Consider the following 24,415-nt stretch of genomic DNA (forward strand, 5'->3'; position numbering starts at 1 on the left):
CTTACATTGCAGCCGCTGCCTTAGCCCTACTAGTCCATCATGCACTCCTACGTTGAGCAACAGACGTGTGCTTTGCAGATTCAAGCAGCAATTGAGCAGGGAGATCTTCGAGACCCTTGTGATTCACAATCATGTGATAATTGAGACAGCAGTACCTCGTTTGTGTTGTCATCCAAAGAGCTGGAATTTTGTAAGAGCACCTAAGCACCGGTGATTTCTGGTGAGGCACTAATCTGTACGATAAAGAAGAGGTAAAGGTTTGGGGCATGCGCTTAAGAGATGGCGTTGTACACTTTTTGATTTTAATAAACTATCAGTCGAAGTCAGCGTTCTTCCCTTGTCTAACTCCTCTTTTTGTCCTGTCTGTAATTTTGCGCAGGGAAAATATGCACTCTACTGAATTTCTTTGATCATGCCAGAACATTCATGCTTCATGCTGTTCATGCTGTTTTCATACACACAAAAAAAAATAATAATTCTGTGATTTGGTAACAGAGGTTGTTGCTGCTGCCGGACGGCGCCCTACAAGCCCAATTGCGGCTTCGGCGCGTCCGCGTCCTGTATTGTTTCTTTGAAGTAAACAAAGTATTATTATTATTGTTCCTTCTTTTACAATGGTTTGGTAACTTTAGCTGAGTGCCCATTACCAAACGCGCACGCCGCTACGCCTCCATGGAAAGCCGGCAGGCTGCGTCACGCGTTGTTTTCACTGCTTTGCGGGCTCCAAAGGTGTTAAGGTTTTCGTCCTGCAACTCATCGGTGCCTACTGTTTGCTAAGTTGCGCGACACGCAACGTGATATATTCACTGTTCCGTACCCCACCGGCCACGCAAGCGTGAACTATTTTCTTTCACTGCCTGTAGTGTCGCTGGTGCGTCTACATACTCCCGTCAAGTAATTAGTCGTCGGCAGTGTAGTAATGTACGCAAAGTTCCCATACATGCATCCTCGGTAGGCTAATTATACATCCTTCCCACAATGGGTTGCCGGCCACGCCAAAACATGCTTTTCACTTCCGCACTGCTCCACACGGACACACGCACGATATGAGATGTGTTTCGCGGGCGACTTGATGGCTTGTTTCCTCGAGCACTAGTATTTCGGCGACGCAACTAACATCATCACTGCAATAATGTTCTGCGAGTTTTTGTTTTCCTTTAGGCTAACGAGAAATCGATGGATGTTCAGCTGAACCACCTGAAGTTGAAGTTGGTCGGCGTTGGGTAAGAAGAGTGAGTAGGTAGAAGGACTCCTATTTATGTATTCATGTTATGCGCGATCTCACATAGGCCACACTTACGGGTAGAAAATATAAAACAAAATTTTGTCTCCTACTCACAGCTTGCATGTCAAAATAAAAAACTTCGTTTTCACCGGTGTATGATACATCCGTGCAGGCAGGCAGGCACGCACACACGCGCTCGTTCGCACTCACGCACGCATGCACTTGCACAAGCGTGCGCTAGCGCGTGCGTTTCCGTGCTTGCTTATTCACTGTTCTTAAAATGCGTGGTGGAGACAGCAAAGCATGATGACTATAAAACAATGGCTGGTAATGCGTTCTTGTTGTCATCGCAGTCAAGCAGGAAAACGCTTTATATAAGGTCTTATAAGTAGGAGGTGCAGAATAAAGTTTGCAGCTTATAGTTTGTTAATATTTCGCTATATTTAGTAATTCATTCGAAGTGTGTACTTGGTTTTGATGGGTTTGTATGATTTTACATCCCAAAGCAACTCCAGTGATGAAGGGAGCCGTAGTGGAGGGCTACGGAAATTTCGACCACCTGGGGTTTTTTAACAGGCACTGACATCGCACAGTGCACGGCCGCCCTGCTTCGCCTCCATCGAAGAGCAGCCGCCGTGGCCGGTATCCGGTCCTGCATCGTTGAGTACAGCAGTCGAGCGACCTGATCACTACATCACCTCGATAAGTTCAAAACGTGTACTTAAGTCTTCAGTAGCTTCAACTCGCTTTTATCAGAACTATCAGCTTCAAGGGAACGTTCCTCTCGGAGACAGCATTTTTCATTGCTGTGGCAAACAAAAATACAAAAAAAAACTACATTGCCAAGTAAGCACAGGTGATATGAAAGCTATATTCGACATAAATTGACGTCCAAACCCAATGAAAAGAGTCAAACTGCGAACAATTGAAGGCGGGGAAAAGAATGGTTTCAGCTGGAGAACCCTAATTAACAAATTTCTAATAGACAAAGCAAAAATGAATAAAGCTTGGGCTAAACAAATAGCGCTGGAAGTGTCTATTCCTATGTATGAAAGTTACGCAGGAGGAGGGCCCGTTCAGGTGCGGTCAGTTCTAGCAGCAGTGAAAATATTACAAGTCGTCTATTGTACAAAATAATAGGCGTGCGAAATTTCAATATTTATACAAATAGGCGATAAGTTAACTACCGTGTACGTATTACAAGAATACGAATAGGTATCAGCAGTGAATTGAAATCGTCGAGTAACAGGTGGCAGAGAGCCGAAACCTGAGATTTGGCCGAGCCAAAATGAGTCTCCCTTCTCTCTTTTTTTTTCTTTTGTTTCCTTCCAGACTTCTTTGCTTTGCTATTATAATTTGTAAACAAAGTGTACGTCTCTTCTTTTTCTTTTTTTTGTGCAAGCCGACCGTCCGCGACCATTCTTTATCTTGAAATATATTAACAATTGCGCCAGAACGCTCTCATCTAGATGTCACAGTGCAATAATACGTAAGCACAAACAAAACAATAGAATGTAGAGATAAAAAGAGACAACGAACAAGAAAATGGGGAGTAATACAAGCCAAGAAGTGCATAATGACGTAAAACTAAAAGTAAGAACGCTACAAGTCCACTGAGTTCTTTTTTCTTTCTCTCTAAGAGGAGGTTTCATAAATAGAGTCTCCGCTGATCCTTGACCGACTTAAAGGAGCAAGTGTCTTTCCACCAAATTCAGGAGCATGCGGATCTGAGCAACGACGGAGGGGAGAATGAGGCTCTAAGTGGGATTGAGAAAAGAGGTGGAGACGCTTAACTGGTACTAAAATTTCACTTCGGGTAAGATTTCCTCAGCCGGCATGATTCTGGGTGCCTTCCGGGTTGCGGGTACTTCAGCAATGAGAAGCTCAACGTGAAATCCACATTTGATCTTTTGAGCTTAACTGGAAGTCAACACTTTCACTTCATCTTTTCCTGGGAGGAAATAGGTATTAAAGAAACCTGCAAGAACTCGTTTTATTTTGAGATAGCTGGCTTTTACAGCCGGCGAATTTGCATGTATTGAGACACGTTTCGAAAGCGATAGCTTCAGAGGTGTCGTTACGCGGAATAACCACCATCCGCACTTCCAAAAAATTAGGAATTACCGAGAGATTCCCCGATGTGGTCGTGAGTGCGTACGCAGTGACGTCGTTCGAAAAACAAGTTTGATGGTTTAGTAGTGAAATCGAATCCCTGGCTCTACATTCGCGAGTGAGACATGGTACCGCTACGGCATTGAGGCGAATTATTTCGAATGGATTAAAAAAGCATGTTACATCAACACATGTGTGGATGACAGTGAAAATCCAAGCCAGGCATGTCAGAATCAAATTTAGATAAAAATTATGAAAAACACAGCGAATTGAAAGGCCGGTGTTACAGACGCTATCGCTGCGACACTCACAGCTCTCGCTCTATCTCAAGGTTCAAGCCATGCTAATCCTCCCCCCCCCCCCCCCCCCCCCCGCATTTTTTTTTTCATTCTTTTTATTTCGCTGGATGCAGCCACCAGACCATATCATTCTCCGTTTTCATGCTTTTAATGCATTTCTATATCTCCTATACATATACTGGGGTGATAGCGTGTTGTGTTGTGTACACCTTACATCGTTTCCCTAACATTGTGTTCCTTGTGCAAACTTTGACATTGAACTTTGTATTTAAAGTGTTTCTGTAGAGTCTTGACCTCAATTACAGCGCTTTTACATTTTTTAGTTGCACTCAACTGTACCGAAGGGGGTTGGGCTTCGACAAGCTGCTTTTTGCAGCTTTGTTACATTGTCCCTTCCTTCATTTTCACAAGAAAAATCAAAAGGATTGATTGATTGATTGATTGATTGATTGATTGATTGATTGATTGATTGATTGATTGATTGATTGATTGATTGATTGATTGATTGATTGAATTCAGAAATTCAGATAACTATTTATCAGAAATGTTGAGCGCAGTGTCTGTCCTGTGCCAGGGCCACGAAAACCAACCGCCCGTCAGCCTGTCAGAGGCTAGCCAACCAGCCACGCCTGGGGTGAAAGGTATGAAAAATGAGGAGACCGAAGGACAACGGAGCGGGAGAAAAGCGAATGCTTTTAATTAGCGTAGGTGGGTACAGGAGGAGTCTTGTATCCGGTGCAGAAATGAGCAGGAAAGGAATGAGGAGGCTATTGAGGACTATGAGTCGAAGAATGCGCTATAGCGCGGTGGTCAGATGGGAAGCGTACGTAGTTAATGTAATAAGTGAGTTATTACTTATTCGCAATTATTGGCCTCCACCTTAGAAAAGTCATACTGCTACAAACGAAATCTATGTTGTTGACTCGGAATCTTCGAAGCTTTCTTCGTCCTTATCAAGGGGTTCGAACCCGGGACCACCGCCTTTACGAGTAGTTCCTCGACTAACTGAGCTAACTAGGAAGGCTGGCAGATGGTTGGGCGAGAGTGAATTTATTGAAGTAGGAAATTTATTAGTCCAAAGTTTTGGGGAAATTCCTATATGGAGTAGAGTTTGTAATTTCTCACTGGCATCCACTTAAACGAAGCCATACGGCAACAACGTTTCGCTGATATCGTCATAATGAAGATTCATTCCTCGTATGTACCGTACAGCAGTTTCCCACGCAGATTAATAATAATAATAATAATAATAATAATAATAATAATAATAATAATAATAATAATAATAATAATAATAATAATAATAATAATAATAATAATAATAATAATAATAATAATAATAATAATTGGTTCACAGTAAGGGAAAGGCGCAGTAACTGTCACACTTGCTCTGTGGACACCCGAACCATACCGTAAGGGAAGGGAGGAAGAGGGCACGAAATTCTAGGAGCCCTTTGTAAAAGCTCTCAGGAAAACCAAAACAGATGGTGCAGTTGTAAGATGCCCGACTACAGTGCCGAAGTAGCCGGGTTCGAACCTGACCTCGGCGGCTGCGTTTCGATGGAGGCGCCCCTTACGGCGCGGTTCAGGCGTCCACAGACACAAGTGTGACAGATACTGCGCCTTTCCCTTCCTGTGAACCAATTATTATTATTATTATTTAAACGAAGAGGCGTCCTTGTGCTGTGCGATGTCAGCGCACGTTAAAGATCCCCCGGTGGTCGAAATTACTCCGTAGCCCTCCACTACGGCTCCTCTTTCTCTCTTTTCACTTTCACTTCCACCTTCCTCCCTTCCCTTACGGCGCGGATGAGGTGTCCGCAGAAAACAAGTGAGGCAGTTACCGCGCCTTTCCCTTCCTATAAATCAATCAGTTTTTTACTTCATTGCTTCAAGTTCCAGCGGACCGGGAATCCATCTCGGTGTTACACTGTGCGGACGTAGTTTGGCGATGCTTCTTGGAGATCGCCCTGTAGTTGTGCAGGAATCTGACCATTATGCATTATGCGTATAGCTTGTAGAAACTCGATGCATTAGTATATCCTGAGGGGTTAGGGGCTTCTTGCACAAGGCCCTAGATACTATTTATTATTGGGAGCGTCTCAAGAGTAGCTGTACGATGGATGTCTGCTTAAAACCCAAGGATGTGTCACAGCCTGGCTGCTATCCACAAGTGAATAAGCAACTGCTTCCATCCGGGTTTGAGAGGCATCATTGTAAACGACTGTCGAACCATTGGATGATTAAGGCTGGTAACGGGAGCAGAACGTCTGTCTGCATTGGTATCGGCTACAGCGATTTTAGAAGGGGCGATTAGAAAATTATCTCGAGGCAGCAAAAGAGCGGTAATGATAAAGAGGTCGGTAAGTTTTAGAGCCGCTTGTTTTGTGCATGAAAAGACAGGCCATTTGCGGATCTCGATGATGTTGGATGAGGGCTCCCATTAGTAAACAAGCCTGTACTGCATAGGAGAAGCTCGACGGACGTATGCGCTAGACAAATAAACCAGCATTTAGCCTTACATACATTAGTATAATAGACAATCTTATACCATAACTGCACATCGAAATACTTAATATTGCCACTGAAAATTATGAAAATTACCATTCCAACTGCCTGTGCACATGTCAGACACATGTAAATATAATTCATCATCTTTTTTCTCAGACCCTTTGGCTCGTGACTTGCTTCCTTCAAATTGTGCGTTTCAGAATCTTCGACCAATCTGAAGGAAGGGAACCGAAAGACAAGCACATAAGCCGACAAGAGCGATGATGGATGGAAAACAACATGCACCTGACACATATGAAGATAGGTTCGCTGCTTGTTTTGTAAAGCCTTTGCTCTTCCTTACTCCATGAGTTTTGGAACACGGGTGGTTGCTTGTAGATTTATGCGGAGAAGTTTTGCGAACTAGGGAACAATGGGTTTGGAAATAAGATATGAAGAAAACAAAATCTAGAATTCATCAGCTGAACGGATGTTAGGTTTTTGCCGTTACATTAGCCTATATTTGAAGCATTGTTGACTTCCCAGGTTTGCCTTGCGCGTTTGTTTAAGAGTGGCGTAATTTAATATTTTGCCACCTTCATGTTGCTTTCAATTCTTCTCCTAAGTTTGCAGAGAACGCCGAAATATTATTATTATTATTATTATTTAAGCAGAACTCCACCGTACCTGACATACATCATGGTCGGCGACAAGGTCTCTTAACTAGTGTTTGTGTTTGTTTACCCGATTATATTATTAAGCTAAATGCAATATTACTGAACTTCAGATTTATAAGAAGTTCTTTTTCTTTGGCCCGGTTCAGATAGGAAGGCATAGGTTCTAACAGAATAGAGGTTGCTATATCCCGTTTAATTTACTGGATATTTTTTCTTCCGACTCAAGGTACCAAGTGTCCTATTCCTATGCTTTATAATAAAAACATTTGACAAAAGAAGAAAAGATCATTGAAAAAAAAAAAGACCAATGAATGGATGTATCTAGAAGCGTAGACAGCAAAAAATATATAATGATCGACCGAAACGAATGTCGAAATTAAGCTTTCGCATTGTTTGCTTAAAAACTGTTACAACTGCAACCAACAAATCTTAGCTCCGATTACATCATCGGAGCTACGAGAAAACTGTGATGCGCTTGTTTCTATCCAGCACTGCAACGTTTATCACATTTGCAAAACACAGAAAAAAAGCCCTCGTCTTAAGCTCAGTGGACGCTTGTCATTACGTGACAGAAGGAAGCAGAGCTCGAGGCAGAACAAAGAGTAAACGCACAATGAGCCATTCGAGGGAGTTGAAGGAAAGGAAGAGAGAAATATTCCTCTCCATGCTTTTTAAAAGCCGCGAAATACATAGCTGCGGTCGAGTTGGCCATTTATCCTTCAACCCCAGGTTAAGGGGGACGCGCTTATTTGTGCCGAAATAACATACAAATACGGCGAACTCGTTCATAGGTGTAAAACAAAGAACGGCGTTTCGAATACGACCATGTTCACCACAACAGCTGTCGTAGGCCGGTGAGGATAAGACGAGCGTTTAGAATAAAAAGTGGCCTACCGCATTTCAAGTTATGATGAAATTGCGGAGGAAAGTTTGCTGTTAAATTGAAGCACCCTCCTGGGATTATCTGCCGCCTCTTAAGCACCGAAAGCGAAGTAAATATTTACACAATATACGAAAGAGCCAAGTAACTATTATATTCAAGTGATTTTCACCTGAGTCAAACTCTATATCAACAGAGGAACCCTCGTACAAACAATTTTCTCAGACTGCAGCCCAAAGGGGCTGGACAGGAATTTAAGAACAAAAAGCCAGAGTATGTAATAACGGCATACGACAATAGCCAAATTTTATATAGGATGGCAGAAACGGAACTGTGAAGCTTCATTTATAATCAAGCAAAAAGGCAAACTCGTTTAAGGAAAAGAGGCGAGGAGTGTCTGAGAGTGAGTTCCAATAGCATTGGCAAGGGTGTGAAGTGTACAGAGTTCATCTTAAAGCAGGGTTTTCAAAGAGGAAAGTAAGAGAGGGGGAGGGAGGCTGCGGATTAATGACTTATGGCCATATCTGCAGCTAGTTCACAACCTCATTACTAAACCACAAGAAAGCGGTGTGGTTCGTGAACAAATTTGTTTACGACGATATGTCATCCACGGAAGAACAGGAGACTGCAGATAACTCCCCTTGAATGGTCGAAATGCTGAATCATCTTCCTTCTAAAAAAAAATGTTTTTCTCTTGAATGTCTGAGCCAGTTTAAACCATATTGTCTTAAAGGTTACAGCATAAAAGTCGATGGTGTATTTGGTGCTAAGCTCAATTTCAGACTTTTATAGACGAGATTAGTGTTAGTGTCTGCCTCCAGAGGCAGATGTGGCTCTTGGGGCGCTATGACCCTTGCGGGCTTGGTCACCCATCAGATCATATTTCATGGCTTGCTAAGGACAGATATTGGGCGTTTTCTTTCCAAGCATTGTTCTTTGAGAGTTGGCCCATAGATAGAGTTCCCGCTGGTCAACCTGCCTGTTTCCATCATCTCTGTAATTAATGATTTTTCTTTCTGCAGTCCTGCATCAGGTTATGGAAGTCGGTTGGTTGAGGAGGAAGATCTGAATCACAGTGTTCTCGAGTCCCAGCAGCCCGGTTCTTTGGCGTTTGATCAGTCTATATTTGACCACTCAGCTGATAACCACATCTTGTTCTGCCGAATACGTTTATAACAAATCTTCTCACCAAAGGTGCATGCTGTCAAATATCGTCTTCAATATAGCCACCCGGCCTAGTTCATAAAACTTCGTATCCTATAATACAGCAGCCGAATGGCTTAGTTGATCAACTACCGCGACCAGTGCTCAAATAGAGCTGTTATGACGGAAATGGATTAAGCATCAATCTTTGATAACTTACATGACACTCGTCTTCTGAAAATTTATAATTGCCCCAGGCAAATTATTTTCTCTCTGAGGAATACGTGTTTCATTGACAGAAAAATTTAGTTTCGGTGATGAACATGGTCGACATTCTAGTATCCTGTCAGGGCGGCGAAATACATCCGTCAAGCTCTAACTCAGTTCTTGATGTAACAGCGCGGAACGTGGACGGGAGCACAAGATTAGAGGACGACACAACGAGCGCTGACTTTCAACAAACGTTGTTGAAAGTCAGCGCTCGTTGTGTCGTCCTCTAATATTTTGCTCCCGTCCACGTTCTGCGCTGTTACCTCAAGATGCATAACCAATATGCCCAAGCTGCTATTCTATCTAACTCAGTGTTGTATTGAAAATGCGGCGATGCGCTTCATAGTCCTAGTTCCAGAAAGACCCTGTTCGAAGGGAAAGTTTTAGCGGATACATCATATTGATTTACAAACAACGGCCGCAGTGCTAAGAAGCGCAAGAAAACAGACTTCGTCAAGAGCAAACATTCTCAGCAGGAAGTCGCGATGACATCAAACAGAATCTAAATGAAGAAATGTACGGAATACGAATACAATGAGCAGCTTTTCAGTATGTATGAGGTGAAATGGGAAGCCACCAGAGGGGCAAGTTGGTGGAATGAACGCCACTTCTTTCAAACGTTGGATCATAAATCATCCCGCAAACGTGGCGCAGCAAAGCTGAGCTCGGCTCTGCACATTTCTTTCCTTTGAATAAGTGGTCTTCGACTAGGAGGCGCATAAAAACGAGAAGAATCCACTCTATTTCATGCTGTCAAGAAGTGTTTCGCATTTTCAACGGCTTCATTCTGAAGGAAAATAAAGAACAGGGCGATGAGAAAACAAGCGAGCAAAAAGGAAGCAATACACACGCAATCTCTTGTGAGGAACCAAATAAAGCGTGTAGAGGAAGCGGAAGGGAGGGGTTGGAGGAGAAAATATAGGTGTATAATGTGAGGAAAATCACTCGAAGACTGAACTAGTGTCCACAAGTACACTAGGGCGACACTAGAATCTCCCGCCCCGTACCCCTATTTCATGATTTCTACTGAGCTTGCGGCTCACAACAACGCCTTCAAAGAATGGCAAACAAAAGGAGACCTCCCCGTTCGCAGACTGAGTGGTGTAGAACTGCTGTATGAAAAATAAATCAGTTCCTCAAAGCGTATACGATACGGTCGAAATATTGAATCCGCCAACGCGCTATGCCTCATTTTTTTCGCAGTGGGCTTGGACCAAAGCTCGATTGGCTCCCAGCTGGACGCTTATTTTTTTCTCGTGCATGGACTATCTCTTTCTCTCTTTCTGTGCGTACGCGCGAGAATGTGTGTGCTTGTTTGCGTGCGCGCGTGCGCGTGCATGTGCTTGTGTAGATGCGTGTTTGTGTGCTTTCGTGCGTGCGTGCGAAGATCTCTCATCAAGCCGACTGTCCGGGTAATGTGAATCGAATCGAAGTTCCTAGGAAGTTCATGCCCATGTAACCGCCGCCAAAGTGACAGGAAACTCGAGCAGCAGCTCGCTTGTAGCCCTTTTTTTTTTCTTTTCCCCCTCTCTATAAAACAAGGGTGTCTTAACGTCTTGCACAACGTACATCATAGTTTAGGTTTTATTTCACGGCTTTTACTAGTAAGCGCGCGGGTTAAAGCACCTGTCAATATTCCCCGAGAGGGAAGAGAGCTAAAAATACTTATGAAGACATAATCAAAACAGCATAATAGCAGCGCATTGTTCATTGTTTTAAACTCTACAACCACCCCAGTGTCGTGCCTTGACCCAGAGTTCACTACAATGCTCACAAACGAAGATATTTGGGCTGTTGCAATGGGTTTGATAAATGTGCTTCCTTCAGTATACTGTAGGAAGCTCAAGGAAGGAAGAAAGAAACATATCACATCACCACTATTCTATTGATGTGATATATTTTGGAGTATTGTGGATATTTCGTATGCGCTTTGGAGCTTTTTTATTGCGCGAGCAATACTGCGCCAGGTTTTGAGCCGTCGTGTATCCCCGGCAAACGCCACGCTTGACCTTGAGTCGCAGCTGCGTCGACACCTGAACCGCGCCGTAAGGGAAGGGAGCAAGGGGGGAGTGTTAGCATTAGAACGAAAGCTGACGCACCGCTCACTAGCGTCCTCACGTACTTCGCACTCCTGGACTTCCCCGGATCGCACTCTCTCACCGCATGCGATGCGAGCAAGGTCCGATGTTGCTCCGATGTGGCATGCGCGCGTCGAAATCCAAGCACGTGCGCCAAAGCGGAGGTCGGGACGCACCACTCACGGTCCAAGGAGCGGACGGCCGCCGCTCACGCTACGGAATTGCGGGGTAATAAAAAAAAGACGATCGCTAACAGGAGTGAAAGTGGAAAGAGAGAAATAGGAGTTCGCGTAGGAGAAAACCAGTTGCCATGCGGTCTTACGAGGAGATGCATCGGCGATGCGCCGAAGCCAGAAAACAGCAACGGGCTCAAGAAACTGCTGAAGAACGTGAGCAACGGCTAGCAAAACGGCGAGCGAAAGACGCTGCTAGACAAAGAAGAAGACCCGTCATTCATTGTGTATCGCGTCTTTAATCGTGGCTAAACACGTCAAGCTACACCCGCAGCTACACTATACATGCCGAACCTTAAGCACAACCATTTCAGTATTGCTTTCGCAACTTACCAGGTTTAACCAGAGCTAAACTACTTTCAATTTTTTATTATAATTATCCTAAAGTCCAAGAACGTTCAAAGCTTTTACGACCCTTTCTTCAGACGCTTCTTGAGAATGTTGCGCCTAAAAATGGATGAAAGTCATCTCTCGTAGTACACGTGTATTTAATATATTTTTTTAATTCCTTAAGCTTCCCTCCGTACGAAGTCTTCCACAAAACTGCTGCTGTTCCTTATACGGAATACGACATGCAGCCTTACGGTCATAAAACCTTGCCCTCCCAGTTTACGGAAACAGCAGACGCTTGCAAAATGCAACACGGCAGCGTTCGACCGGAGCCTCTGCCGCATGAAAAAAGGCGCCGCCTCAGCCGGTCGTACATGACTGAAAGAGGACCCGAAAACCAAATTCAAATATTATTAAAATGTTACGCTCTTCTCTGAGCCGAAATCTTCAACTGCCTTCCTTTATGTGCATGATAATATCTCTTTCTGCTTTTATGTTATAAATTGTTTTGAAAAAGTAATGTTCCACCTTAATTGTTTTTATCACATGCTTTAGCTGACAACGCTGGCAGTAGGTTTCACAAGTGTTTGGTAACCATTAACGTGGCCACCTTATATTCACCTCGGGTTAATTGCTGAAGCATGAAAACCGCTTAGTATGATACTTCTCCGTTTATATCTTTATTATATGGCGAGAACGTTGCGCCAAATGATTTCTCTTGATTTTATGAATTGCTGATGATATGATGCGTTACATTTAGTGAATTACGGCTTCACTCTTATTCTGTGGATAGCTAATGAGATTTTATTGCCGAAGATTTACAAGCCCCATTACATAACATCAGTCTGGAGTTGTTATGGTCGTTTCTTGGTTTTCATAATTGCTGCTGATGGTTTTCGGCAGTTGCCGACGTGGGTGTGGTTTCTGCGGTCGTTGGTACTCCTTTTTGTTGTTGTTTTTGTTGGTGGTAGACGTTCGTAGTTATAGCTTATGATATTGTTGTACTCACTCGTTGTTCTCAACCCCGCGCCTATAGGGACACACAAAGACGCGCACCGAAAGAACAATAGCTCCCACAAACATTTGTCACGTGCGTAAAGAACCAAACAAGAAATCCCCTTGAGGCGGACGTTCGTATTAAGCTGTCATGTCGTGGTCTGTGGGGACCAGCTGAGTAGAACACGCATGACCACCGCAAAAGCAACCAGTAACTAATATTCTACCAAGAAACGAGTGTCACGAAATCGGCGCACATTTTCATCAAGCCGGCACGGCGCGAGGCCCGCGCGGCGTTGCGTGCAAAAGCATGGAGAGAAAAGCCTCCTTCCCCGCGCGGGAGAGCGCGTAGCTTTGTACGCGTTGCCGTCACTGTTTTTCCCTTTACCCGGGGAGGACGGTGGTTCATCGGTCTGGAATACGCCAGAAAATTCCAGAATCTTCTATGGGACCTAGCCAATGACGACGCGCGGCTCGACGGGAGGAGAAGAGAGAGCTATTACCAGCGAAGCTAAGTGTGTGTGCGCGCTAGCTTTGACGCGTGCTAACAAACGGACGCGGTCCGCCCTATTTAAAGCGACCGCGCAGATTGTTGAGACAGTCAGTCAGTCAGTTCATCAGTGGTTGCGGCGTGTTCGCCAGTGCTTCGGCTGGACTCCCGGGGATCACCCGCTGCTGGCAAGCCCACAGACCTGCAAGGGAGCGGCGCTCGTCTCGTATGGCGGCCACAACGTGACTCTTGAGGCGTCGGACTGCAACAGTGCCCGGTGAACAATTTGGTGTTAGTTTATGTAACTCTCTCGTGTTTGATCTGTTGTAAAGCCTCTGTGTTATTGAATCATTCTGTAGTTGCATGCTTAGCGTTTGTATTCTGGGAACCTCTCGTCTGTGCATTTCAAGTGATCTTTTGTATTCCTGTGTATCGTTTCTTGCTGTGCATAAATTGTGTTTTGTTTGTTACTTCTGACTCCGATCCTTACTCTGGTTTGAACCGGCGACCGCTGGGCACCAAACGACCACCCCCTTCTGTCACTACAAGGTAGTTGAATTCCGGCTGAGCTTGCCACGCAGGTCGAGGGCATCTCCTTCGCGGCCGGAACAGCTACCCCCACTCACTCTAAGGGTGTCTGGGAGTGTGCGCACCGTTAAGGGCGCATCGTTAATAATACCTCCCTTATTATTAACGGGTGAGAACGAGACAAAAGGTGTAGTTTTCGCCCAGGTGACGTAGCCCAGTGCACGCATTCCTTGGCCGCACATGCGTCTTGTGTGCGTATTACTATTTTCTCCTCCACTTCAGAACCCCATTTTCAGGATGTACTATCCGGTCATCTGCACATTTTCCACTGTGAGCCTCGCCACCCATTTACAAATTACATATTTAGGCTCCATTTCTGAATTGTTTAGGCATTATTTCTAGCCAAGGGCGTAAGCCGCAGTTTACACCAAGTTTCATGGGAAGTCAGGCTCTGCCAAACGAGGAATAAGTTGGCTCATTGTTGAGGAACGTATAGAGACAAGTGTAGGCGTGTACGGTCCTAATTACGTATTCGACAAGAAACCGACAAGCAAGACCGCCTCAACTTTACATGTGAGTGTGTTATTTTATTTTTAATCCCCTCTTACGTCTAATACCGGGTTCGAATCTTTTCCATCCAAGCGTTTCCTGTCTCGTGGGTTAAGAGGAAAGCTATAACAACACTGGCCAATTCCGAAAGGAAAATGCATATTTGTAGCTTAAGCATGACTGCAACAAGGATTCTAGCTTGGTTTGGTTCATGGAGCTTAACGTCTTAAAGCGACTGAGACTATGAGAATCGCCGTAGTGGATGTCCGGAAATTTCGACCAGATGGGGTTTTGCACCACCACGGCGGGATAACAAGGATTGGTCTTTAAAATTTCTATGGGTGCATCAATACGTGAACTGTAATTTGACGAAACGAACGCGTCTAGTATGAGCCAGATTACTAGCAATAAACTTATAGATTTTGTTTATTGACATACTGAGTACATTATTTCAACAGCTGGACTAGGCCCACAGTTTAAACATTATTATGATTGACACCAGACCTTCGAATATCAAATAGTGAAATTCACAGTTCAATATTTCTAGGAATTGCTCAAAATGAAGTATTAAAACCGTTTCGTTCACAACAGAGATGCAGTATACCGTGATCAGCGATCCGACACCGTGACTCTCTACCGCATGCGGGTGGTGCCCACGTGCCGATTCCCCTACGCGGCAGGTCTATGGGCCGATGGATGGTTGAATGGAATATAGGAGCGTCACCTTTGAAACTAGGTGGCAGCAGTTGCTATCATCGCATTTGTTTTCCCTATATCTTAATTACTGTTTTAGATCAGCCGACTTCTAGGCCGTGGCGCCATCTATCGGCGTCAAAGAGATCTGGACAGGCGCAGTGGAATGCGCGGTGGCGCTTATGGTAGTGGATCGCAGATCGCAATACACTAAACTCTCTTTTACCTATGAAATACACTTAACCTGCCGGTAAAAGTCACATGATTTCATGATGCTCTGAATGTTATCTGTACGACTAATAGGAGCAATATAGCCGCGATGAGCATTGGGAAGCAGTTAAGGACCGCATAAAGAATCAACGTGTAAGTACAACTTTTGCTATCAATGCGTTCTTTCTGACCTCCTATAGAAGTTTACGCCACCGCCTTTTCTTTATTGTGCCGATTAACTATAGTTGTAAACTGGACTTTTTAAAGCTTCCATTTTCGACTCTACATACGTCACAGTGTTAATGGTATTATTCACTTTTGGATTTTCTCCGTTACTGTTTGGAAGTTTTTACAGACAATTTATTCTCGAAGCAGTTACACCCGGCGTGACCTTTAAACGCTGGAAGTTCGGTACAAGAACAAGCTCTCTGATAGTCGTCAACACCGATCCCAAGTCTATTACCAGCAGAGAAGTGCATGTGCCCAATTCTCTCTACTGGATCCGCAAGGAATAGGCTCTCTACGAACCGCTGTGAGGACATAAGACATAGCCTGTAGCATAAGCGCCGTATCCCGAAGATCACGCCACAGCCTGACAGCTTTCAATTTCTTCATATACACAAAATATAAAAATGAAAAGCTCTCCCGCCGGCTTGGAAACCAGACTCCGTGAGACGAACAAGAATGAAAGAGACAGAAAGAAGAGGGAGGAAATAGACCGCCAGCCCAGCGCATCAAGAAGAGGACGACGCTGCGTGTTTCGTGACTTCCAAAACCGGATAGCCAGCCTTGGCAAGGCGACGCCCAGACCGTAAACCCTGCAATTAAACACTCCCTAGAGCCTCATCTGGCCGCTTTGCGCGGTCGAGTGCTGTTCCCCGCCTGACAGGTATGATCCTCTTTCTCTCGCTCCTTCCCCAAATCTTCGATCCGCTCATCTCTAGTAATTGAGGTTTGTACGAATTGTTATCACGACACTTCGCGGTTTACGATGTGGTTGCTGCTAGGGGAAGAAAATAGACACCTCTACGCTCGACCACAGATGCATGCCACGGTAACCTGCGGGGAATTCAGCGTCCTAAAACGGAAACATTTTCGCATTTCTGACGCTGAAACCAAAGACAAAATTTGTGCGCTGAATTGTAAAGTGAACGTGAATGCACTGTTTCTTTTTTTCTTTTGTTCTAATCACCTAATTTTGTCCGTGCGGTCTACAGACAATATTCCCAATTTGCCTATGATGTCCGCTCCAACCGTGTCTACTGAATACGTTTTTCTTCGATTCCGCGGCACACACGTCCTGCGGCCCGACGGTAGCCAATTAATGCTTCGATTTCGTTCGATGAAAGATACGCATCACCTTATAGACTCAGAGCTGGAATTGGATGTTACTAATACCAGAGCTCAACTTCACTCTTTTCCTGTCATCAAAAATACTTTCAGATTCCCTACCACGAGGGAATTGTTATAGCGGGTATGTTTTTTTTATATTCTCTGAAGCTTCGCAGCAACACGAACATCCACATCAGACACGAAAAAAGAAATAAACATGGACACGCATACGCTGAATACATTGTCAGGAAGTTACAAAACAAGGCATCAAAATCTGTGATTTAAAAAAAGACGAGAACATGGCTGCTGTTCTTGACTCTATCTGCATGGACAGTTTCCAGATGGGCCGAAAGTGTCCTCCTCCGCAGATTCCGCATATTTCTAGTGTAATTCGCCTTTCATGATTTCCAAATTTATCATTGTGCCTGGCTTAATCAGTGGCACTACAGATGCGTCACGCCGCTGAAAATGTAAGAAACTTTGACCTTACCTCTTCGACGGATCTACTGTTGTTGGTTTGGTTTGGTTTATGGGGTTCAACGTCCCGAAGCTACTCAGGCTAGGAGATACGCTGTTGTTGAAAGCAGTGAATACGCCCTCCTGCAAAGATGACAAATGGAAACGCTCCCTTAAACTCATTCCGAGGAACACCGCAACAAAGACGAGACAAGGACGAGACAGCCCGATTTTATTGCCCTCTTCCCCAATATGAATGCATGTCAACTCGCCCAGATTTCAGCTTTACCCCCTTAAACTAACGCCGCAGATAAAACAAACGAAGTGAATTAATGGAAGCGAGAAAGGGCAACACTTCTATGGGGACTAAATCATCAATATTTAATCCAATGAAACAAAATACGAGAAAACACAACACAGCTATGTGAAATGCAGGATGACTTGACAGTACATAATATGGCATGACACTCTACAACGCAATAACTGCGAGTTTATTCAAAATATGGTCGATCATTACCTGAGCCCGCGCAAGTGTTTAGCATTGTACAGTACTCTTTGGCAAGTTGTTTCCACTGTATTTCAACATCGAAAGTTGGCGCTAGCAACGTCACACTCTCCATACACACCTAGTGAAAATCAAAATCTAAAAATCAGAAAACTGTTGAACGTGACTCACACGAAAGTCAGAAATGCAGAAAAATATTTCATACTATAACAAGTAATAGAGTGGATGGAGTACATGGTGTATCAAAGCAACCCAAAATAAACTAAAGTAGCCAAAACTTCCTACCCCACCTTCATTATGCTTTCTCGGTGTTGGCCTGCGTCAATTTGAAAGGGCTGACCAGGTGCAATCTGGCAAAAAACCCTTTTTGTGTCGCGTTCGTGAAGCGCGAGAAAGATGAAAGAGGAAAGAGGCTGCGTGGACTCATCAGCCTTAATGGCGTCTGGCGCGCTTGTACTAACGAGAGATCTCCAGCACGCAAACGCTTGTCGGCCCCTTTCTCGTACACGTTACTTTCTACATCCTTCCGCCTGTCTTCTTCACCATCGATCTTTTCTGTTTAGTAAAAGCGATTCATTGATTATTATTTCTATTTTTTACTGTATCCCTGATGTAAGAACCCAACGACCCCTCGTGCTCGAGTTCGCTTCGTCGCGCCCACCGGTGCCGTCTATCGGACCGGCGGATTTCTCAGCGACCAGTTTCTTTCCGGACGACATTGTTTATGCGATATATACGTTACGCCTAGCCGGACACTCATGTGCGGAATCCAGTACTCACAGAAGCACGGTATTTTGATTTCATTTCGTTTTTTACAACAGCTCTTATTGGGAGTTCAAGTGAGACCACTTCAAAGTTGAAGAGCGTTGCGGTTTTTACCATTGATTCAACCTCTTCGGGTCCAAGCCATGGGACCCCGAGATAAGAGCCAAGCTAGGAGAGACAGAAGAAAAACGAGAATGAAGAAAATAGTAGAGGAAGTGGGGCGAATTCAATGGGACAGACGTGAAGAGGAAGTTAAAAAGTACTACCTGCTGACACTAAATAGTTCCTCCGAATCGTAGCCGATTTTAGGCACATTTTTTAAATCGTTTTTGTGCTTTGCAAGAATTTTGTTTTACTGTACCACAGTTTCTGACTCCTTCAATCGAACTCGAGGTTTTCATGATTTGTTCTAATTAGCTTTTTTTTTGTGCTTTTTGGCTACTTAATAAAAGGAGAAAAATACCGCTCGACACTTTTTTTAGCCACTCTTGATGTATATAACGTCGGATGATGTAAAAGCCGCAGAAACAGTATTCAGATTAGTAAAATGATGTGACACCTTACTGACTTCATTCGTATTGCTGGGCAAAACTTTTACAAGAAGTGGTAAATAAATATCCCGGATATTTTGTCAGCCTTATAGTTACAGCAGCTTTCCACTGTTGTTGCAAGAGGCTATTCAGGAATCTTGCTTTCATGTAGTAGTGTAGGGGAGATGGCGCAAAAACATTGTTATAGCCTGCGCTGTAATTCGAGAAAGCAGCTGGAGAGCTGTCATCCAGAAATCATTAAAATTACCCCTTGTGTGATAACGATTGTTCCTTTACTCTCTACATAACTACCTGCCGGGAACCGTACCCATAACTAGCTAATAGCGTTTGCTTAATTCTAGTGCACCAATACGGGGCTTATAGAAACTTTATACTGCAAAATACTGCGCTCGCTTCAAATAACGTTCCCTGTGCTATTATTGAATGTGGTGACGGTGACACCACATTCTATGGCTGATTTTCATTGAGATGATTGCATACTTTCGCCGCTGTAATACTGCGAATTTCAACAACAGCAGGTATGGTTTGGAGAGGTGATGCTGGCGGGAGTGTTCAATAATTTAATGCACCGGTTTACAACGTCTGGTGCATCAATGATGCTTAAGTGAATATATAATGATGTCGTATGCTGGACCAATCGGTGGTTGACACTATGACCGGTCAGCGTGGCGCATTAACTTCGTACTTGACGTCATTTCTTACTGACTAATTGACGTGGTTCGTAGTCATGCGCAACGGTTCGTAGTCATGCGCAGACATGCGCAACGGCCATCCGACTTCAAGAGCCAGCGAAACGGTTGCACCTTGCGTGATATGCTGATGACACGGACGTCCACGCCGCATAAACGGGAAAGGTGTCCTTAAGAGAGAGGCTCCGTACTGGCACGAATAATTTCACAGATAAACCCTGTTAATTAAGCAAATCAGGTGAACGCCTACTTTTTCTCTCTTTTATTATTTTTGTTTGCCACAAAAATGCATTCGAAACTAAATGCTTTAGGCTCAATTTTCGCACACCCAGCTTCTACATTAACATTGTTTGGCTACACTTTTGAGGTCTGCTTTGCACATCTTATCCAAATAACAGTCATGAGAGAGGGAAAAAAACTTCCCTGTGGTGTCAAATATGCCAGTTTTGTTGTGAGAGTGAATGCCCGTTTGCATTTGCTTTTGGTTTGACATGCTGACGAATGCAAGTTGATGGAAGCTATGACCCTCAGACACGAGTTCGAGACTGGTGGCTCAGCACGCGGGCTTTCCGGTATTTTCCCTGAGACACATTGTCATCATCATCATCATCATCATCATCATCATCATCATCATCATCATCATCAGCCTGATTATACCCACTGCAGGGCGAAGGCCTCTCCCATATTTCTCCACTTAACCCGGTCCTGTGCTAGCTGCATCCACTTGACCCCTGCGAACTTCTTAATCTCATCCGCCCACCTAACTTTCTGCCGCCTCCTGCTACGCTTTCCTTCCCTTGGAATCCAGTTTGTTACCCTCAGCGACCATCGGTTATCCTCTCTTCGCACTACATGTCCTGCCCATGTCCATTTCTTTTTCTTAATTTCTACTAGAATGTCGATAACTTGAGTTATTTCTCTGACCCACTCTGCACGCTTTCTATCTCTTAATGTTATCCCTACCATTTTTCGTTCCATAGCCCTCTGGGTTGTCCTCAACTCTCTTGGTTAGCCTCCACGTTTCAGCCCCATAGGTGAGTACAGACAAGATGCAACTGTTGTATACTTTCCTCTTGAGCGATACCGGTAGGCTGCTAGTCATAATCTGCGAGTGCTTGCCAAATGCGCTCCATCCCAATCGTATTCTTCTTGTTATTTCCTTTTTGTGGTCCGGATCTGCGGTTACTACCTGTCCTAAGTAGATATATTCGCCTACTACTTCCAGTATTTCGCTACCTAATGTAAACTGCTGTTCCTTCCCGAGGCTGTTGAACATTACCTTAGTCTTCTGCATATTAATTTTCAAGCCTACCTTTCTACTTTTCCTGTCTAGGTCATCAATCATTATTTGCAGTTCATCCCCCGAGTTGCTTAGCAAGGCAACTCTTAGCAAGGAACTATGGTTGCTGTGCAGCCACTAAATATATCTTCCAGCACTTTCACGTACGGCTCGTCTACCCCCTGATTTCGCAATGCCTGCATCACCGCCGAGGTTTCAACTGAGTCAAATGCTTTTTCGCAATCATGCTATGTATAAGGGCTGGTTATATTCCGAGCCTTTTTCTATCACCTGATTGATGGTATGGATATGATCGATAGTAGAGTACCGTTTCCGAAACCCTGTTGGATCCTTTGCTTGATTGCAGTCTAAGGTTGTCCTGATTCTATTAGCGATTACCTTAGTAAACACCTTATACGTAACAGACAGTAAGCTGATTGGTCTGTAATTTTTAAGGTCCTTAGAGTCCCCTTTCTTGTGAATGAGGATAATGTTTGCATTCTTCCATGGTTCCGGTACCGTCGATGACACCAAGCACTGCATATACAGGGTGGCCAGTTTTTCTAGCACGATATCCCCCCCGTCCTTCAGCAAATCTGTAGTTATCTGATCCTCTCCAGCTGATTTCCCCCTTTTCATAGTTTTTAGTGCTTTCTTGACCTCGTCCTTCGTCACTGGTGGAACGTCTGACTGTTTTTCCCTACCGCCAATCTCATTACGGTCCTGGCTACTTTGGCTACTGTAGAGATCTGTATAGAACTCCTCGGCTACTTTGACTATCTTTTCCATATTAGTGATGACGTTGCCCGCCTTGTCCCTTATCGCATACAACTGGTTTTTGCCTATGCCCAATTTCTTCTTTACCGCTTTAAGGCTTCCCCCGTTCTTTACAGCATGCTCAATTTTCTGCATGTTATACTTCCTTATATCGGCCACCTTGTGCTTATTGATTAGCTTTGATATCTCGGCCAATTCGATCTGGTCTGTTGGATTGGAAGCTTTCATACTCTGGCGTTTCTTAATCAAATCTTTCGTCTCCTTAGACATCTTACCGGTATCCTCGGCATGGCTTGGTATGGCTCGGCAGGCACTGACGGAAATCAATATGGGGAGAATTTGTCAGGAAATACTTCGCATATGTCCTGACAGCTTACCCAGTGTAAAATGTTGAGAACACCTCTGCCGTACAAAAATTTTCTCATACACGTGCCTTGCTCCTCCATGATTTCAGGCACGCCTTCTATCCGGTGGAAACTATTTCCACTAATGTTGCTTTGTCTCTCTTCTCATCTCGTGTGCTGGCGTCTTCCTAATCCTGCTCTAGGCTTAAACTACAGTCAGAACTAAACCCGACGAACGCATCATAAACAGATGCGCTGTAACTGTAGTAGAAGAAAAAGAAGATAACCTAGAGGGAATACAGATGCTTCTAAGGGAATTTGGTTGGGACGCCTTCCTGCAACAGCTGCGCATAGCATTTGGCAGCTGTATGCCATAGAACAGTGAAGGCTAGGAACAGCGTTGAAGCCCGCTCATGAGAGCCCAGACTAATTAAGCCTGGGGATAAAGTCTGCATTTTCGCATGCTGGGAACAAAAGCGACAATGTGCAAATAATCACAGGCATAACTAATAACTCGTTTCATCCGAGCACGCGTTATGATAATTCGCTGCAGTAATCTCTGTCGTAAAATTACCAGAGGTGTAGAGAGTATTTTAGTAAAGGTATTGGGTGTAGGAAAACGTTACAGAGAATCATAGAAAGAAAAGTGGTGCTGAAACAAAGAGCAAGAATATGACACTCAGTGAGAACGGACCGTGTTTGTGTCCAGGAAAATAATAATGTGGTGTTAAAGTTATTCCCTTCTCCCTCCACGTGCCGTAACCAGCCACAGTAATCTCACAGCTTCGCACTACGCTTCGTTATCGCAGCCTTATAAATGCTTGTCCATATGCCTCAAGGATTGCATCCCAATTCTGGCAGAAACGCCTATTCGTAAGGCAATCCTTGGTGACCTGACAAGTTTTGTGGGGAATTTTTTTTTCACCTTTCTATCCCAGTGTTTTAAAGCTTTTGGTTTAGTCGTGTGTAGTTAGAATTGTTTCATATGAAGGGACTCAGAATTTTTCTCAAAGAACGTTCACGGTCGCTGAGACTTGTTTGTTTTACTTATTGAGAATGCTGGTTAGCAAGATTTTAATATTCATGCTGCTGAGTTCCCCCATGGAGCGCTGCATTCGTTGATGTGGTTAATTTACTGTCAGCTAGTATTAAGTAGCTTAGTTTATTATAGCAGAGAGCGGTCATCCAGTGTCGTATTTTTTAGGACAAAGATTAAAGACAGCGGTGCGACAAAGTATATTTTAATTCATTAGGTTTCATCAACGAGTCAGGCTTGGGGGACGCCATAATGGAGGAGATCACAAATTTTCCCCACCTAAACTTTAACGTACACTGACATCGCAGGATGGTACAAATGATTCGGGTATTTTTATTGAGGACTGCTTTAGATTTAAGAAAGTGTTCCTCGTATGCAATTGCTAAAGTAGAGTCCCAGTAACGCCAATGCATCCATGTGAGACTAAGAGACTATGGGCTAAATTCGACTGTGGCAGTTTAAATCAGCTTGAAGACTGAAGAAATAAGTCAATGCAACATACAAAGTAGCATCTTGTTTGTAAAATATTTTGATAACGTTTCAATAATTGCGTTGGATAAAATGAAACAAAATAATGTTGTTACCCCCTTCCTCACAAAAAAGGGAGGGCAAAAGAAAACGAAAAGAAAGCGGAAGAATTAGGTGTGTAAATACTAATGCATCTGTTCTAACAGTTCCTTGCCTACATTTAGTGAGCGGCTGAGATTAGCACGAGTTTTTATCAAATTGATTCATGCTTGCCTTTTTACCCTTTTGACTGCCGCCCAAAATCTCTCGAGCATTATCTTGCTGAAATGGTAGCCCTATCATTTTTAACACTCCGGCAGCACAAAAGCAGAGCTACATTTCCTAAATAAAATTTAGAGCTGCCCTGAAAACGTCAGGCAATGTGCTCTAACCACTCATTGTAACTGATAAAAATTAAGCTAGTCCCGTTCCAACGTAGAATAAGAGCTTATTTCTTGCATCTGTATATTGTAAAAAACGTGTTTTAATAAAAAGGGTGTTTAGTACCTATCTTCCATTCAATAACTATACATTTTAGGCCGAAGGTTCCTGAAAAAGGCGTGATATAAATTTGATTGTGGAGCCCCTACGAATAATACAAAACATGCAGGCCAACGCGCTTTCGCCACGCATATGCTGTAAAAACAACCGATTATTCGGAACGATACGCAAACACTGCAGGTTAGTTTCTACACCCTGATAAAGACATTCATTTCAGTAAAATAATCATGGTAATCATCGAGGGTAACTCTAGTTTCACAACAGCTTTCATTATCGTACTGCAAAGAGCAATGTAAAGTGCAAGAAGGACTTCTTCGCGTTGTACTTCGCGCTTGCGGTGTCGAACCATAGTCCAGCACTCCATGCTTACCCTCCCTGTCAGTTTTATTTTCTTTCAAGAGGGACCTCTATTATTGCCTATCCGCCAATTACCACAGCTTCAAAATTGTTTGGTTCTTTTTCAATTTATT

The 24,415-nt window shown here is 43.8% G+C and overlaps 1 long non-coding RNA gene across 1 annotated transcript in view; it reads right to left on the minus strand.

Annotated features, from left to right (window-relative positions):
* LOC146208280 (uncharacterized) overlaps positions 1–17,135 on the minus strand; it is a 389,535-nt gene extending 372,400 nt beyond the window's left edge. Inside the window, exon 1 of the long non-coding RNA XR_014704694.1 lies at positions 17,026–17,135. This is a non-coding gene — a long non-coding RNA (uncharacterized LOC146208280). The remainder of the gene's footprint in view (positions 1–17,025) is intronic.
* Positions 17,136–24,415: the final 7,280 nt, after the last annotated feature.

The sequence above is a fragment of the Amblyomma maculatum genome, chromosome 1 (assembly GCF_055883805.1).
Source record: "Amblyomma maculatum isolate TAMU_Amacu chromosome 1, ASM5588380v1, whole genome shotgun sequence".
NCBI lineage: Eukaryota > Metazoa > Arthropoda > Arachnida > Ixodida > Ixodidae > Amblyomma > Amblyomma maculatum.